Genomic DNA, 18,266 nt, shown 5'->3' on the forward strand with positions numbered 1-18,266 from the left:
AAACTAAATATAAAATTAATGGAGAACTTTGCCAAATTCTGGTAAATACCGAAGCCCGCAGAAGGAGTCCTGGGAAAGCCAGCAAAAGTTGGCTAAGTGTGAGAATTCTTACCAGAGTCAGCTCTCCTTAGATCTCAGTCTGTAGGTCCCAAATGAGAAAGGAAGATATAATGTCATGTTATCCCCTCCTTTCCAAAACCAGACCCAGTGGTTATTGATCCTTTCTCTCCCTGGGACAGCTGTTATCTTCTTTTTGGTCATTATCTAAGTCTTTATTTTGGCCATCTTTGGGAGTAGCTCTAAGATCTTGGCATGGTAATGTCTTTTGCACCTTCTTTGGGAATGCCTTCTAAAACCAAGGGACTGTTCAGTACTGCCAGAAATATTCACTGTTGTCCCAGCTGAAACCTGAGAAGATATCTGAAAAAAAACCTGAACTCTTGTAGTTTCCTCAAATATCTGATGACAACTCTCCAAGCTAACATTTCCAGTTTTCTTCCACCCTTCTATTTTTGAATCCCTAAGAGCAAAGACTGCCCTCAAATTTCTCTGGAAGGGACTACACCAGGCCTTCTTCACTACCCAAATGACAACCAAACATCAAGAATTTGAACTCTGGATATACATCTCTTAGCTGAACACTCTTCCTGCCATCTGCTCCTGTGTAAATGCTATACACCTTCAAATCAAATTGACTAAGAACAGAAATAGCTGACATCAATGTAGACTGCTTCCACGCAAGTTGCAAGATAAAGATTTCATATTTTAACTAAACATGAAACCTTCTCTTCTTCCCTTTACAAGGGATCTCAATGGCCTGCAAAATAATGATGTCACCCATATCTCCCAGGACATTGCTAAGAGGGGGTGATCTCTGGAATTTAGAACAACGTTTTATTTCGGGACAGGAAAAGAACCTAACTGACTCTTGGCTTGAACAGGAAAATGCAGCACTCCCTGCAAATGAGTCCAGTAACAGTACTTTAGTGAAAGTGGTTTGTGCCCCCACAGGATTTATCTTTGCCTGTGATGATTACCATTCTCCTTGAGCCTGTGAATACCTAAAAGGCTGGCACATAGCCAGGCAATGCCTTTTAGGTTATCTAACTGTGCCCTTAACTGTCTAAAAACAAATTGAGACCTCATTGGTCAACTTCCTAGAATTTAAATTATCAAGTTTGAAAGGGCTGACCAAGAGGCATTCTTGTTTCAGGATTTACTTCTTTTGGTAGGGCTCAACTTCCCTAGTTATGAGTGAATACAAATTAGACTATAATCAGGAAGCTCTCCTTGACTCTTAAAAATATTGCAGTATCTGATGCAAGAGCAATAGCTGTACAATAGCGTGTGTGTGTGTTCAGTCACTAAGTTGTGTCAGACTCTTTGCAGCCCCATGGGCCGTAGCCACCAGACTTCTCTGTCCGTGGGGTTTTCCAGACAAGAATGCTGGAGTGGGTTGACATTTCCTTCTCCAGGGGATTGTCCCGACCCAAGAATTGAACCCGCATCTCCTGCGTCTCCTGCATTCACAGGTGGATTCTTTACCACTGGACCACCTGGGAAGCCCATGCAACACAGACCCTTAGACAATCTGGCCAAAGTTGTTCTTGATAACAGGATAGCCCTTGATTATCTTTTAGCTAGGTCAGTGATCACACCATCGTGATTATCTGGGTCGTGAAGATCTTTTTTGTACAGTTCTTCTGTGTATTCTTGCCATCTCTTCTTAATCTTCTGCTTCTGTTAGGTCCATACCACTTCTGTCCTTTATTGAGCTCATCTTTCCTGGAATGTGAAGTCAAGTGGGCCTTAGAAAGCGTCACTACGAACAAAGCTAGTGGAGGTGATAGAATTCCAGTTGAGCTATTCCAAATCCTGAAAGATGATGCTGTGAAAGTGCTGCACTCAATATGCCAGCAAATCTGGAAAACTCAGCAGTGGCCACAGGACTGGAAAAGGTCAGTTTTCATTCCAATCCCAAAGAAAGGCAATGCCAAAGAATGCTCAAACTACTGCACAATTGCACTCATCTCACATGCTAGTAAAGTAATGCTCAAAATTCTCCAAGCCAGGCTTCAGCAATATGTGAACCGTGAACTTCCTGATGTTCAAGCTGGTTTTAGAAAAGGAAGAGGAACCAGAGATCAAATTGCCGACATCCGCTGGATCATCAAAAAAGCAAGAGAGTTCCAGAAAAATATCTATTTCTGCTTTATTGACTATGCCAAAGCCTTTGACTGTGTGGATCACAATAAACTGTGGAAAATTCTGAAAGAGATGGGAATACCAGACCACCTGACCTGCCTCTTGAGAAATTTGTATGCAGGTCAGGAAGCAACAGTTAGAACTGGACATGGAACAACAGACTGGTTCCAAATAGGAAAGGGAGTATGTCAAGGCTGTATATTGTCACCCTGTTTATTTAACTTATATGCAGAATACATCATGAGAAACGCTGGACTGGAAGAAACACAAGCTGGAATCAAGATTGCCAGGAGAAATATCAATAACCTCAGATATGCAGATGACACCACCCTTATGGCAGAAAGTGAAGAGGAACTGAAAAGCCTCTTGATGAAAGTGAAAGTGGAGAGTGAAAAAATTGGCTTAAAGCTCAACATTCAGAAAACGAAGATCATGGCATCCGGTCCCATCACTTCATGGCAAATAGATGGGGAAACAGTGGAAACAGTGTCAGACTTTATTTTGGGGGGCTCCAAAATCACTGCAGATGGTGACTGCAGCCATGAAATTAAAAGACGCTTACTCCTTGGAAGGAAAGTTATGACCAACCTAGATAGCATATTCAAAGCAGAGACATCACTTTGCCAACAAAGGTCTGTCTAGTCAAGGCTGTGGTTTTTCCAGTGATCATGTATGGATGTGCGAGTTGGACTGTGAAGAAGGCTGAGCGCCGAAGAATCGATGCTTTTGAACTGTGGTGTTGGAGAAGACTCTTGAGAGTCCCTTGGACTGCAAGGAGATCCAACCAGTCCATTCTGAAGGAGATCAGCTCTGGAATTTCTTTGGAAGGAATGATGCTAAAGCTGAAACTCCAGTACTTTGGCCACCTCATGCGAAGAGTTGACTCATTGGAAAAGACTCTGATGCTGGGAGGGACTGGGGGCAAGAGGAGAAGGGGACAACAGAGGATGAGATGGCTGGATGGCATCACTGACTCGATGCACGTGAGTCTGAGTGAACTCCGGGAGTTGGTGATGGACAGGGAGGCCTGGCGTGCTGCGATTCATGGGGTCGCAAAGAGTCGGACACAACTGAGCGACTGATCTGATCTGATCTTTTAGCTGAAAAAGGTCTGTGGTGGTCTGTGCCACCACCACCTGCTGCAACCTTCTGAGAAAGTTGGAAACTCAGTTACATAATATCACTGAACAAGCCATTTGGCTTTAAAAGCTGACTTCATCAAGGTGTCTTTTTTTGACTTACATGATTTTGATTGGTTTGGGTCTTGGGGGCCATGGCTCCAAAATATACTTTAGATATGGAAATGATCCTGCTTAAAATAATCATAACAATCTCTCTTGTGCATTGTATTCTAGCAAGAGCTTATCAAATGCATGTTCCTAGCTGCTAAATACCAAGCAAAATGATCTCCAAGCAAATAATCTCCCTAAGTTTGGAACATGGAAAAAGAAACAAAGGAGTGACCGACTTAAAAAATACAAGCCTGAAATGCAACCTGTGAATACCACATAAGATTCGGCAAGAAACAGGAATCAAGGAGAGCTGTGAGAACTATAGAGTGGTGGCTGAGAGTGGCGTTAAAGCTTTAAATGTTGGCCACATCTTTCAGTTAGGCTGAGTGTTTGATCAAAAGTGGGGAGTTGTTAAAAAGAAGCAACAGACCTCAAAGCAGGGTCACTTACACTAAGCCTCACTGAGATTTAATACCTAACTTAGTTGCAATTTCAGCCTCTCCCAGCAGTGGAATTTTAAACCAATGTCTGGAATTCCCTGGTTAGGGCTAGTGAGTTACCTGGTGGCTCAGCAGTAAAGAATCTGCCTGCTAATGCAGGAGATGTGGGTTTGATCCTCAGGTCAGGAAGATCCTCTGGAGGAGGAAACGGCAACCCACTCCAGTACCCTTGCAGGAAAATTCCATGGACAGAAGAGCTTGGCGGACCACAGTCCGTGAGGTTGCAGAGTCAGATACAACTGAGTGACTAAATAACGACATTGTAGTTTCATCCTCTCCCAGGAGTGGAATTTTAAACTGATATCTGGAATTTCCTGGTCAGCACTAGTGAGGTAATCTACCTAATACCCCCAACTTTCCCCTAAAGGAAGGTGACCTTGCTTGAAATAATATAGTCTTTTAATGTCTTTGTCCCAGCCTCTTTCTGCTTATAAAAGCCTTCCATTTGCTGTAGCTCCTGAGAGCCTCTTTTATTTGTTAGCTGGGATGCTGAATTCGTGAATCTTTTAATAAAGTCAATTAGATCTTTAAATTTACTCAGCTGAATTTTTTCTTAACAGCTCAAAGCATATTTCAAGTGTTAAAACATACCTTGATAAGTAAAAGAGGAGAAATTAACACAAAATAACTTAAATCCTCAATTCTCTGGTTTACAAAATATTGAATATCTCTAAGATTTGAGAGCAAGTCACCCAGAGAACTTCCTCCTTTCATTCCTTAGTTGGATCTCCTATTTCCAATCCTGGATTCACAGCTCACAGAATACTGATCTACATTGAATTACAAGAGCCATTTCTTCATTATATAATTTAAAACTAGTTCTATTCCAGAAGAGTTGCCTATAAAGTAAAATATATTTTTTCTCATTTATTTTCAATATAATTTTGCAAATAAACTTCTGCTTCTTCCCAAGCTGAGAGTGGCAGAGAGGAAGCTCCTATTAAAAAAAAAAAAAAACAAACCTCTCTTATTTCCTGCTAATTTCTTCAAGGAGCAGCATCCTGTGTTAGATGCAGTAGTCCTTCTCTGTTCTCATCTTATACTTGACAATAACAAGTGGTAAAAAGAAAAAAAGCTAAGCTCCATTAAAAGGCAGAGGAGAAACACGCAGGCCCCTGAAATCTGGTGTTCTCTCACTTTCCCCTACTCAATAGCAGCATAGTGAAAGCAAAAGCTTTATGCAAAACAGAAAGAAAAGCACAAACTTGGCAGATGGTATCTAGAAAGGCGCTCTCCAAGGGCCAGGAGGTAGAAACATTCATCAGAATGCACGATGGAGCTAAACATCACCCTGCACACACTCCTCTCTGTTCAAGCAGCTTGGTTAGGCGCACCTTTTCTCTCTCCTGAGTGCATCTGGGATTGACTGCTCCTTGACGTGGCAGCACCTCTTCCTTCACAGTGAGATGAACTTTCCCAGGGACTCCCTTACCTTGCAATCTGTGAAAAAAATACAAAATACCTGGTACGTTGTTTGGGGGGTTATAGTGCTAAACCACAGGGAATCCAACAGGGATTTCAAAAATAAGGGAAGAGAGGACTTCCCTGGTGGTCCAGTGGTTAAGAATCTGCCTGCCAATAAAGGGGATGCAATGCAGGTTCAATCCCTGGTCCAGGAAGATCACACATGCCACAGGGCAACTAAACCTACTGCCACAGCTACTGAAGCCCGTGTGCCTACAGCCTGTGCTCCCCAACAAGAAAAGCCACTACGAGGAGAAGTCTGCACAGGGCAACTTGAGAGTAGCCCCCACTTGCCGCAGCTATAGAAAGCCTGGGCGCAGCAATCAAGACCAAGCACAACCAAAAATAAACAAATAAACTAAAATTTCAAAATATAATAAATAAAGAGAAATTACTAAAATACAGACAGAAAGGTAATATATGACAAGTTAAAAACATGCAAAAATGTCTGTCATCAGTATTAAGGAGAAATGCAAAAGATAACACAGAAAATAAAGTTAGAAATATGTGAAAATGTATGTGTAAATGGACAAAAATCAAAACAAAACATGGAAAATGTTTATGTTTTATGGTTGTCAGATTATGACAATTATTAAACATTTAAAACGTTTTATTGTAATAGCAATATGACTTAAAGAGCAATCATTATTCTTTGTTTTCATTTAATTATGACTATAACTGGGCCAAATCTTCCTTAAGTCTTTCATTAACTATCTCCTCACTTTCATTTATTCAAGCAATAGACAATTATTGAGTATTTAATACAATGAAAAGAGTATTACTGCTCTTAAAAAATTCACAATGCAATATGAACTTATGTGTAAGACAATAGAGATGATTACAGTAATATAACAATTGCCCAGAAGAATACCTAGTATCTGGCTGGCAACCAATAAACATTTATTAAATGACTAAATCAGTGAATCACTTTGTTCAGAGAAATAACCTCAAAAAAATTCAATTTGTGCTTTTTCTTTTCTTTTTATATATTTTTTTCTTTCTTTCCTTTTCCCCTCTCGTTCTTTCTTTTACAAGGAAGGTGACAAGCGATTGTCTGGATTCAAAGAGGCTCTTTTCCGTTAGCTGGTTTGAGGTTCATGTGGGTAGTGGAGTCCAGAGCACATTCTGAAACTCAGTGCTTCTAGGACCAGCTAGCCTCCTCTGAGGTGGCTGTGTATGGCGACTGAAGAATAGAGAGTAGAATAGGAATTGTAACCATCGGAACCCAAGAAAAGACATACTTTTGGCTGAGCTAAGAATGGAGGAGTGAACTTGGTCTCCCTTTAAAACTCACTGAAGCCTGAACAGAGATCTCAGTCACTGCCAGACCAGCACCTTCTGCACACTGAGGAGCACCAGATTTCAGTAACAGCATGGTATTCCAGTAAGAAGCAGAGTCCCCGAGTTTCTTGGTCAAATGATGAGACAGAACGAATGGTCAAATACATGGAGTCCTGTCCATTCATTTAAGTAACATGTACTGAACACCTATAGTAAGACAGGCCCTCTTCTAAATACGGGGGATGTTATAGTGAACAAAACAAATGCCTTTGCTGCCCTTGTGGCACGTAGTGTGGGAAGAGAGCCCCAAGGATATAAACGAGATCCTAGAGGAGAGTGATACATGCTGTGAAGTATGATTGGGACAGAGAGTGGTGAGGATTGGGGCTCCCAGGTGGTGCCAGTGATAAAGAATCCGCCTGCCATAGCAGGAGACAAGAGAGACACAGGTTTGATCCCTGGGTTGGGAAGATCCCCTGAAGGAAGGTGTGGCAACCCACTCCAGTATTCTTGCCTGGAGAATCCCATGGACAGAGGAGACTGGAGGGCTACAACGTCTCAAAGTGCTGGACACGATTAAAGTGACTTAGCGTGCACGCACGTGGTGAGGAGAAGGGACCTCTTTCCAGAGAGTGGCCTCTCTGAGGAAGGTGACATTTGAGCACAGACCTGAATGAACCAAAGAATCAGCCAGGCAAACACCTGCACAGGTCTACATTGAAGTATCAGATAATGCAAAGGCTCAGAGTTAGCAATGAGCTTGATTTGTTAAAATAAATGTAAAGGAGGGCAATATAGTTGGAGATCGGTGATAAATTGAGAGAAGATCCAAGATGAGGTCAGAGAGGGAGGCAGAGGCTGGTCGTATTCTAAGGAAGGTGGTATTCTAAGCTGCAGTCCACGGAAGCCAATGGAGGGTTTTAAAGCAACAGAGATTCTAAGCTGCAGTCCAAGGAAGCCAATGGAGGGTTTTAAAGCAACAGAGATATGATCTGATTTATGTTTAAAAAGGTCACTTTGACTGCTCTGTGTAAAGGGGTTTGGGGGGCAGTAATTGGAAGGCCACTTAATAAATAGATATTGTAGCCCTGGGAAGAGAAGGTGGTGGCAGGGACTAGGTGACAGCGGTGGAAGAGATAAGAAGTGGTCAGGTGCAAGATTTGTTTTTAATGTAGAGCTGACAGAATCTGCTAATGGATTGGAAGTAGAGTGTGAAAGCAAGAAAGAAATCAAGGATGGGCCTGGGAGTTATGCTTGGTGTATAATGGTGTATGCTGCTGCGTCACTTCAGTCGTGTCCAACTCTGTGTGACCCCAGAGACGGCAGCCCACCAGGCTTCCCCGTCCCTGGGATTCTCCAGGCAAGAACACTGGAATGGGTTGCCATTTCCTTCTCCATATGGTGTATAATGTTGCATAATGTGTATAATGGTGCCACGGAGATGAAAAAGGTATGGAGAGCAGCTGGTTTGAAGAAAGGGAGGAGGACTGAAGGGTTTTGGACATATTAGGTTTAAGATGCCTATTAACAATCCAAGTGGAAATGGCTATCAGACTTTTGGATACAAGACTTGGGAGTTGAACACGGATGTCAGTTTCAAAGACATAAATTTGAGAGTCATCACCACATATAGATGAGATGAACAAATCACACATAAAGGGGGAAGGGAATTAAGTTGAACCAAAAATTCTGGGGCACTTCTACACTTACACGTCAGGAGAAACAGATGAGCCAGCGTCAGAGATTTAAAAAGAGTAGCAAAATAGAAGAAATATAAGGAAAAAAGGATGACATTGAAGCTAAGAGAATGTTTTAAGAACTGATCAATGGCCAAATACGAAAAAATAGCACTGCATTTAGCAGGATGGAAGTAGTCTTAGCAAGTGTTGATTCTTTGAAGTGGTGGAGAAATAAACCTGATTGGAGTGAGTTGAAAGAGAAGGGGAAGTAATGACAGCAAGTACAGACAACTTATTCAATCAGCTTTGCTGTGAAAGGGTACAGTGAAACAGGCAGTTATTGAAGGGATCGAGGAAGGAAAGGGAAGAAGCCTTAAAAGTCATGCTTGGGAGTCAAAGGGGATGTGCCAAAAAGAAGGGAAAAGGGAGATAATTACAGAAATGTGGTCCCTGAGTAGAGGAAAGGACCTGGGATCCAGAGCAAAATAAAAACGTCAAGAGAATATTTCTGGGGACTTTATTGGTTGTCCAGTGGCTGAGACTCCATGCTCCCAACACAGGGGGCCCAGGTTTGATTTCTTGTCAGGGAACTAGATCCCACATGCCTCAACTGAGTTCACATGCTGCCCACATGCCACAGCTAAAGATCCCACAAGATCAAAGATCCTGTGTGCCACGACTTAGACCCAGGGCAGCCAAATAAATAAATATTTTTTAAGGAGAGAGTGTTTCTGCATTCCCAGCTAATAATTCTAATAGAATCTTGATCAATTCTTTGGAAAAATAATTATAACTGTGTGTGCAATTTTAGTTCATGTATTGGGCTTCCCAGCTGGTGCTAGTGGTAAAGAGCCCACCTCCCAGTGCAGGAGACATAAGAGACACAGAGCACCATCCCTGGGTCAGGAAGATCCCCTGGAGGAGGGCACTGCAATCCACTCCAGCATTCTCGCCTGGAGAAACCCCATGGATAGAGGAGTTCGGCAGGATGCAGTCCATAGGGTAGCAAAAAGTTGGACACGAATGAAATGACTTAGCATGCATGTTCATGTATTACCTTACTGAATCCTCACATCAAACTTATGAGCTCACTGCTATTGTGCTGTGCTGTGCTTAGTTGCTCAGTCGTGTCCGACTCTTTGTGACCCCATGGACTGTAGCTCACCAGGCTGCTCTGTTCATGGGGATTCTCCAAGCAAGAATACTGGAGTGGGTTACCATGCCCTCCTCCAGGGGAATCTTCCCAACCCAGGGATTGAACCCAGGTCTCCCACCTTGAAGGCAGATTCTTTACCATCTAAGCCACCAGTGAAAGTGAAAGTGAAGTTGCTGAGTTGTGTCCGACTCTTTGCAACCCCATGGACTGTAGCCTACCAGGTTCCACCATCCATGGGATTTTCCATACTGGAGTGGGTTGCCATTTCCTTCTCCAGGAGATCTTCCCGACCCAGGGATTGAACCCGGGTCTCCCGCATTGTAGGCAGACGCTTTACTGTCTGAGCCACCAGGGAAGCCTATCCCAATTTTACAAATAAGAAGATGGGCTCCACGAGATTAAATAAGTTGCAAAGATCACAAAAGTAATTGAGTGGTAAATTACCGTTAGCTTGTGGTAAATTTCTTAACAATGGTAAGCTACAGTACCACTAACAGAGGCATGAACAGCGTGTTATGAAGGATGGTAAATGAGACCGCAAACAATAGAAGAAGTCAAAAGAAGATGAGTGGTCAAGAGTAAAATTTAAACTCATCCACCCAGGGCTTTTATTAATTTATTTTTTAAATCATACTCTGATGTTCATCAATTGCCACATTCTTTTCATATGGAAGTCCCTTCTTTGCTTATTATCACTCTAACCCAGGTTCTCTAAATGGATATGAATGATAACTAATAAGGATCACATAAAAGTTTCGAGTTAATTTATTTACATATATATTATTTTAAAAAGTCTTTGGAGCTTCCCTTGTGGCTTAGCAGTGAAGAATTCACCTGCAATGCAGGAGACACAGAAGAAGCGGTTTTGATCCCTGAATTGGGAAGATCCCCTGGAGGAGGAAACGGCAACCCACTCCAGTATTGCCTGGGAAATCCCACGTACAGAGAAGCTTGGCAGGCTACAGTGTGTGGGGTCTCAAAGAGTTGGACACTACTGAGCCACTGAGCAAAAAGTTTTTTCTCTCCTCACCATCAGTTCTGAAACATGCAAGAAATGTAATTGTCCAAAAGCTCATATTCTAATCAGAAACTAGATATGTCCCACCCTAAACAGGACATCTGGTCATTGTACTAGTTTTTTTTAAAGTCCCTTTTTACAGGCAGAAGGAAATAGACAACCAAATCACCCTGTGGACATGACTACAATGTTCTCTATCAACTAATTAAGAAAGACCACTACATTATGATGAACTGTTTTCAGGGAGGCAACCAGGACTAGGCCAAACTGACCAGATCCAAATGTGATAAAATTTTGTTTCTAATCTTGAAATTCCGCTGGATGATATCTGCCTTAATATACTTTTTTTTTAATAGTGTTTTAAGAACAAACTGTCATCAATTAGATTTGTTTTTAATTTAGGTCCAAAAAATATTATTTTTTTCTTCTCACTTTCCACCTGCCAGCTAAAACCACTTTTCGTCTTTATTCAAAGCCATCTTCAAATATACTTTCCCCAGAAAAAGAAAGTTGCTAAATCATTGCCTTCTGTATAACTCTTATATTTCTTTTTTTGAATCCATATTCACTGATATATCCTTTAGATGAAGTAGTTTATATCTTGTCACAAAAAGCTATAAACTGTTTTTTGTAGCATCTTTCTTGTTTGCAGCCGTATGTGTTGCTGTCAGTGTTTGGGGTAGGGGGTATTCACCCTTCTTTCCTCACTCTCAAAAACACATCCTCTCCTACTTTTCCGTTTATCTGTAGGTTTCTACATACACACACACTGTGTGTGTGTGTGTGTGTGTGTGTGTGTGTGTGTGTTAGTTGCTCAGTCATGTATGACTATTTGCAACCCCATGGACTATATAGCCTGCCAGGCCCCTTTGTCCGTGGAATTGTCCAGGCAAGAATACTGGGGTGGGTAGCTATTCCCTTCTGCAGGGGATTTTCCAAACCCAGGGACTGAACCCGGGTCTCCTACATTACAGGCAGATCGCTCACCATCTGATCCTCCAGGGAAGCCATATATATATACACATATATCTCCCCACTTACTCACTGAATAATTGTGTGTCATGTATTGTGTGTTGATACTGTTTTAGATATGTGATATATGGTAGTGAAGAAAATAAGTAAAGTTTGCCTTCAGAAATCTTACAACCCAGTAGGACTAATAGGCAAAAATAATATATAATAAAGATGTAGACATATAGTATAATATCTGGCACATGTCAGATATATAATATAGTGATAAGTGCTATGTTAAAAAATAAACCTGGGCAAGGGCAGTATAATATTATATTTTTTAAAAAAGCAGACGAGGGACTATATAGAATATGACTCAGGAATTCAACTGGGTTTTAAACCTGGCCCTGACACTTACAAGTTCTGTAATCTTAGGGAAGTTACTTAATCGTTTGTATGACTCCATTTGCACATCTGTAAAGAGGGAAGAATAATATCATCTACCTCCAAGGGTTGTTGGAAGGATTAAATGATTTAAAATATGGAAAACAGACAGTTCCTGGAATATAGTTAATTCAATAACTATAAGTTACTAGTATTATCGAGAGGAATAGGAATTAATGGACTGATGCTGAAACTAAAGCTCCAATAACTTTGGCCACCTGATGTGAAGAGCCCACTCATTGGAAAAGACCCTGATGCTGGGAAAGATTGAGGGCAGAAGGAGAATGGGGTGACAGAGGATCAGATGTTTGGATGGCATCCTCGACTCAGTGGATATGAGTTGGAGCAAACTCTGGGAGATGGTGAAGGACAGGGAAGCCTGGCGTGCTGCAGTCCATGGAAGTCGCATACAGCTGAGTGACTGAACAACAAAGGGAGTGATGAGGGGTGCGATTTCAGAAAGAATGTTCTCAATAGGAGACCTATCTGAGGAGGTAAAAGGAGTGGAGGAGAGTCTCCTGTGAGGTCTGGCTGAAGAACCTACTAGGCAGAAGGGAAAGCAAGGGCAAAATATAAACAGGACGTTGATACGCCTTGGGCGGAGCAAGCGGGTGGTAGGAAGTGAGGTGGGAGCTGAGGGTCAGATCAGCTAGGGCCTTGAAAGTGAAAGTGAAGTCGCTCAGTTGTGTCTGACTCTGTGACTCCATGGACTGCAGCCTGCCAGGCTCCTCCATCCATGGGATTTTCCAGGCACAAATACTGAAGTGGGTGGCCATTTCCTTCTCCAGGGCACTCTTCATGACCCAGGGATCGAACCCAAGTCTCCTGCATTGCAGGCAGACTCTTTACAGCTGAGCCACCAGAGAATTCCCAGATAAGGCCTTGCAGGCATAGAAAAACCACAGATGGTGTTCTAAAGGTGGTGAGAAGCCATCAGGGGCTTCCAGCAGAGGAAGGCTGTGACCAAATGTTTAGAAGGACTATCCTAGCTGCTCCATGGAGATTAAGCTATAGAGGGGCAAGAGAGCTGTTTGTGAAATATTTACCACCACATCACTGCACAGTATTCAAGATACAGTAATATGCAGAAAAAAGCAAGATATAGGACAGAGTGCCTGGTGTATTTCTGTTTGCATAAAGGAAGAAAACTATACATGTGTGTGTTTGTATATATGTACAAACACCTGTATATATACACAAGCATTTTACACATATGCAAAAACTTTTTATACATATAACATGTATACAATGTATATTAACATGTATTTTTTTATGTGTACTTACCCTCTCTTGTTTTCTATGATTGTGGTTTTCATTCTGTTGGCCCTCTGATGGATAAGGCTAAGAAGCATATAGAAGCTTCCCAATGGGAGAGACTGACTGAGGGGGAAACCGGGTCTTGTTCTCATGGGAGGGGCCATGCTCAGTAAATCCTCAATCCAACTTTCTGTTGACCAGTGGGGCTGTGTTCCTGTCTATTGTTTGACCTGAGGCCAAACTATAGTGGAGGTAATGAAGATAATGGTTCAGTTCAGTTTAGTCGCTCAGTCGTGTCCGACTCTTTGCGACCCCATGAATCACAGCACGCCAGGCCTCCCTGTCCATCACCAACTCCCGGAGTTCACCCAAACTCATGTCCATTGAGTCGGCGATGCCATCCAGCCATCTCACCCTCTGTTGTCCCCTTCTCCTCCTGCCCCCAATCCCTCCCAGCATCAGGGTCTTTTCCAATGAGTCAACTGTTCGCATGAGGTGGCCAAAGTATTGGAGTTTCAGCTTCAGCATCAGTCCTTCCAATGAACACCCAGGACTGATCTCCCTCAGAATGGACTGGTTGGATCTCCTTGCAGTCCAAGAGACTCTCAAGAGTCTTCTCCAACACCACAGTTCAAAACCATCAATTCTTTGGGGCTCAGCTTTCTTCACAGTCCAACTCTCACATCCATACATGACCACAGGAAAAACAATAGCCTTGACTAGACAGACCTTTGTTGGCAAAGTAATGTCTCTGCTTTTCAATATGCTATCTAGGTTGGTCATAACTTTCCTTCCAAGGAGTAAGCGTCTTTTAATTTCATGGCTGCAATCACCATCCGCAGTGATTTTGGAGCCCCAAAAAATAAAGTCTGACACTGTTTCCACTCTTTCCCCATCTATTTCCCATGAAGTGATGGGACTGGATGCCATGATCTTCGTTTTCTGAATGTTGAGCTTTAAGCCAACTTTTTCACTCTCCACTTTCACCTTCATCAAGAGGCTTTTTAGTTCCTCTTCACTTTCTGCCATAAGGGTGGTGTCATCTGCATATCTGAGGTTCTTGATATTTCTCCTGGCAATCTTGATTCCAGCTTGTGCTTCTTCCAGCCCAGCGTTTCTCATGATGTACCCTGCATATAAATTAAATAACAGGGTGACAATATACAGCCTTGACATACTCCTTTCCTGATTTGGAACCAGTCTGTTGTTCCATGTCCAGTTCTAACTGTTGCTTCCTGACCTGCATATAGGCTTCTCAAGAGGCAGGTCAGGTGGTCTGGTATTCCCATCTCTTTTAGAATTTTCCACAGTTCATTGTGATCCACACAGTCAAAGGCTTTGGCATAGTCAATAAAGCAGAAATAGATGTTTTCCTGGAACTCTCTTGCTTTTTCGATGATCCAGTGGATGTTGGCAATTTGATCTCTGGTTCCTCTTCCTTTTCTAAAACCAGCTTGAACATCTGGAAGTTTATGGATAATGGTGAACTCCTTCAAAAGGTCCCATGCATGCATTGCTGCACTGAGCGCCCCTGACCCTGCAGCAGGCCAAAACCACTGGACCATTCAGGTCTGACCTAAATCAAATCCCTTATCATTATACAGTGGAAGTGACAAATAGATTCAAGGGATTAGATCTGATGGACAGAGTGCCTGAAGAACTATGGATGGTTCGTGACATTGTACAGGAGGCAGTGATCAAGACCATCCCCAAGAAAAAGAAATGCAAAAAGGCAAAATGGTTGTCTGAGGAGGCCTTAGAAATAGCTGAGAAAAAAGAGAAGCTAAAGGGAAAGGAGAAAAGGAAAGATATACCCATTTGAATGCAGAGTTCCAAAGAAAAGCAAGGAGAGATGAGAAAGCTTTCCTCAGTGATCAGTGCAAAGAAATAGAGGAAAACTGTAGAATGGGAAAGACTAGAGATCTCTTCAAGAAAATTGGAGATACCAAGGGAAGATTTCATGCAAAAATGGGCACAGGTAAGGACAGAAATAGTATGGATCTAACAGAAGCAGAAGATATTAAGAAGACACGGCAAGAATACACAGAAGAACTATACAAAAAAGGTCTTCATGACCCATATAATCAGGATGGTGTGATCACTCACCTAGAGCCAGACATCCTGGAGTGCAACGTCAAGTAGGCCTTAGGAAGCATCACTACGAACAAAGCTAGTGGAGGTGATGGAATTCCAGTTGAGCTGTTTCAAATCCTAAAAGATGATGCTATGAAAGTGCTGCACTCAATATGCCAGCAAATTTGGAAAATTCAGCAGTGGCCACAGGACTGGAAAAAGTCAGTTTTCATTCCAATCCAAAGAAAGGCAATGCCAAAGAATGTTCAAACTACTGCACAATTGCATTCATCTCACATGCTAGCAAAGTAACGCTCAGAATTCTCCAAGCCAGGCTTCAACAGTACATGAACCACGAACCGGGCTTCAACAGTACATGAACAGTACATGAACCAGATGTTCAAGCTGGATTTAGAAAAGGCAGAAGAACCAGAGATCAAATTGCCAACATCTGTTGGTCCATAGAAAAAGCACAAGAGTTCCAGAAAAACTTCTGCTTTATTGACTACACCAAAGCCTTTGACTGTGTGGATCACAACAAACTGTGGAAAATTCTTGAAGAGATGGGAATACTGGACCACCTGACATGCTTCCTGAGAAATCTGTATGCAGGTCAAGAAGCAACAGTTAGAACTGGACATGGAACAACAGACTAGTTCCAAATCAGGAAAGGAGTACATCAAGGCTGTATATTGTCACCCTGCTTATTTAACCTATATGCAAAGTACATCATGCAAAATGCCAGGCTGGATGAAGCACAAGCTGGAATCAAGATTGCCAGGAGAAATATCAATAACCTCAAATATGCAGATGACACCACCCTCATGGCAGAAAGTGAAGAACTAAAGAGCCTCTTGATGAAGGTGAAAGAGGAGAGTCAAAAAGTTGGCTTAAAGCTCAACATTTAGAAAACTAAGATCTTGGCATCAGGTCCCATCACTTTTATGGCAAGTAGATAGGGAAAGAATGGAAACAGTGATAGACTTTAGTGTTTTGGGCTGCAAAATCACTGCAAATGGTGACTGCAGCCATGAAATTAAAAGATGCTTGCTCCTTGGAAGAAGAAGCAACCTAGACAGCCTAGATAGACAGCATGACCAACCTAGACAGCATATTAAAAAGCAGAGGCATTACTTTGCCAACAAAGTCCATCCAGTCAAAGCTATGTTTTTTCCAACAATCATGTATGGATGTGAGAGTTGGACAGTAAAGAAAGTGGAGCACCAAAAAATTGATGGTTTAGAACTGTGGTGTTGGAGAAGACTCTTGAGAGTCCCTTGGATTGCAAGGAGATCCAATCAGTCCAACCTAAAAAAAATCAGTCCTGCATATTCATTGGAAGGACAGATGTTGAAGCCGAAATTGCAATCCTTTGGCCACCTGATGTGAAGAACTGACTCATTTGAAAAGATCCTGATGTTGGGAATGATTGAAGGTGGGAGGAGAAGGGGATGACAGAAGATGAGATGGTTGGATGGCATCACCGACTCAATGGACATGAGTTTGAGTAAGCTCTGGGAGTTGGTAATGGACAGGGAAGCCTGGTATGCTGTGGTTCCTGGGGTGGCAAAGAGTCGGACATGACTGAGCGACTGAACTGAACTGTACCCTCTCTTGGGAAAAAAATGTAAGAAACTGGTAACTATGATTGCCTTTAAACATAATCTTAGCTGAAAGGCCAAGAATCAATCACGACTGCTATTAAAGAGGGAAACTAAGTAAGATGAATAAAAAGGAGACTGACTTCTGAACCTTTTGAATTTTGTCCCATCCATGTGAATGCACCATTTAAAAATAAACTGAAACAATAAACTAAAGGGGAACAAAAGAATCAGAATCATTTTACCAAGATGTTTAAAAATGGAGGGATAAGGCAGCAAACAAAGGTACTGAAATGTATTGGATGTCACCACCAAAGATACTAGTAAGTGTGTACTTGAAACAAAACAAAAATGAAATGTCTTCCTGTTGCCTTTTTTACTTCAGAGACTATTTGACAAGTCTGTTGCATGACACTTTATTTCCTTGATTTTATAGAATTGTTCTACTGGCTCTTAGCAATAATATTCCATGGAGAAGTCTGAATATTATATTAGAATATAGTCTGAAGCTGGCCAAAATTGTTTTTTCCCTTTTTACATTATTTTTTCAACCTGTCTGTCCAAAGGGTTTTCTTTGAAGTCAAATAAATTTATCACAACATAACTTGTTATAGATGTTCCACATTCACTTTTTCTGTGCTCCTGTTAGGATACGCTAAACTATTATGATAGATCCCTAATGAAATGGTCTTAACAAAATAGAAGTTCATTTCTTCCTAAGGTAACAGAATACAACCAGTATTCCAGGTTTCAGGACAATTTTTTTCCAGTAGTCATGTACGGATGTGAGAGTTGGACTATAAAGAAAGCTGAGCCCCGAAGAATTGATGCTTTTGAACTGTGGTGTTGGAGAAGACTCTTGCGAGTCCCTTGGACTGCAAGGAGATCCAACCAGTCCATTCTGAAGGAGATCAGGCCTGGGATTTCTTTGGAAGGAATGATGCTAAAGCTGAAACTCCAGTACTTTGGCCACCTCATGCGAAGAGTTGACTCATTGGAAAAGACCCTGATGCTGGGAGGGACTGGGGGCAGGAGGAGAAGGGGACGACAGAGGATGAGATGGTTGGATGGCATCACCGACCCGATGGATGTGAGTTTGAGTAAGCTCTGGGAGTTGGTGATGAACAGGGAGGCCTGGCATGCTGCAGTTCATGGAGTCACAGAGAGTCAGACACGACCAAGCAACTGAACTGAACTTCACACTGTGATTCAGAGACTTGAGCCATATGCCCAGCTCTTTAGAAAAGTGGAAGAACCGATTTTGCCAATGATATGATGTATTTCTTCAATGAGTTGGTACAAGTTTTTTATTTCTGGAATATTCTTTAGAATTACATCTTAAATATTTCTTAATGTTTACTTGAATGATATCTAAAGATCTTATTTAGTGTTTAGACTGAAAGAC

Source organism: Bubalus kerabau, chromosome 18, assembly GCF_029407905.1.
Source record: "Bubalus kerabau isolate K-KA32 ecotype Philippines breed swamp buffalo chromosome 18, PCC_UOA_SB_1v2, whole genome shotgun sequence".
In the NCBI taxonomy this organism is placed as follows: domain Eukaryota; kingdom Metazoa; phylum Chordata; class Mammalia; order Artiodactyla; family Bovidae; genus Bubalus; species Bubalus kerabau.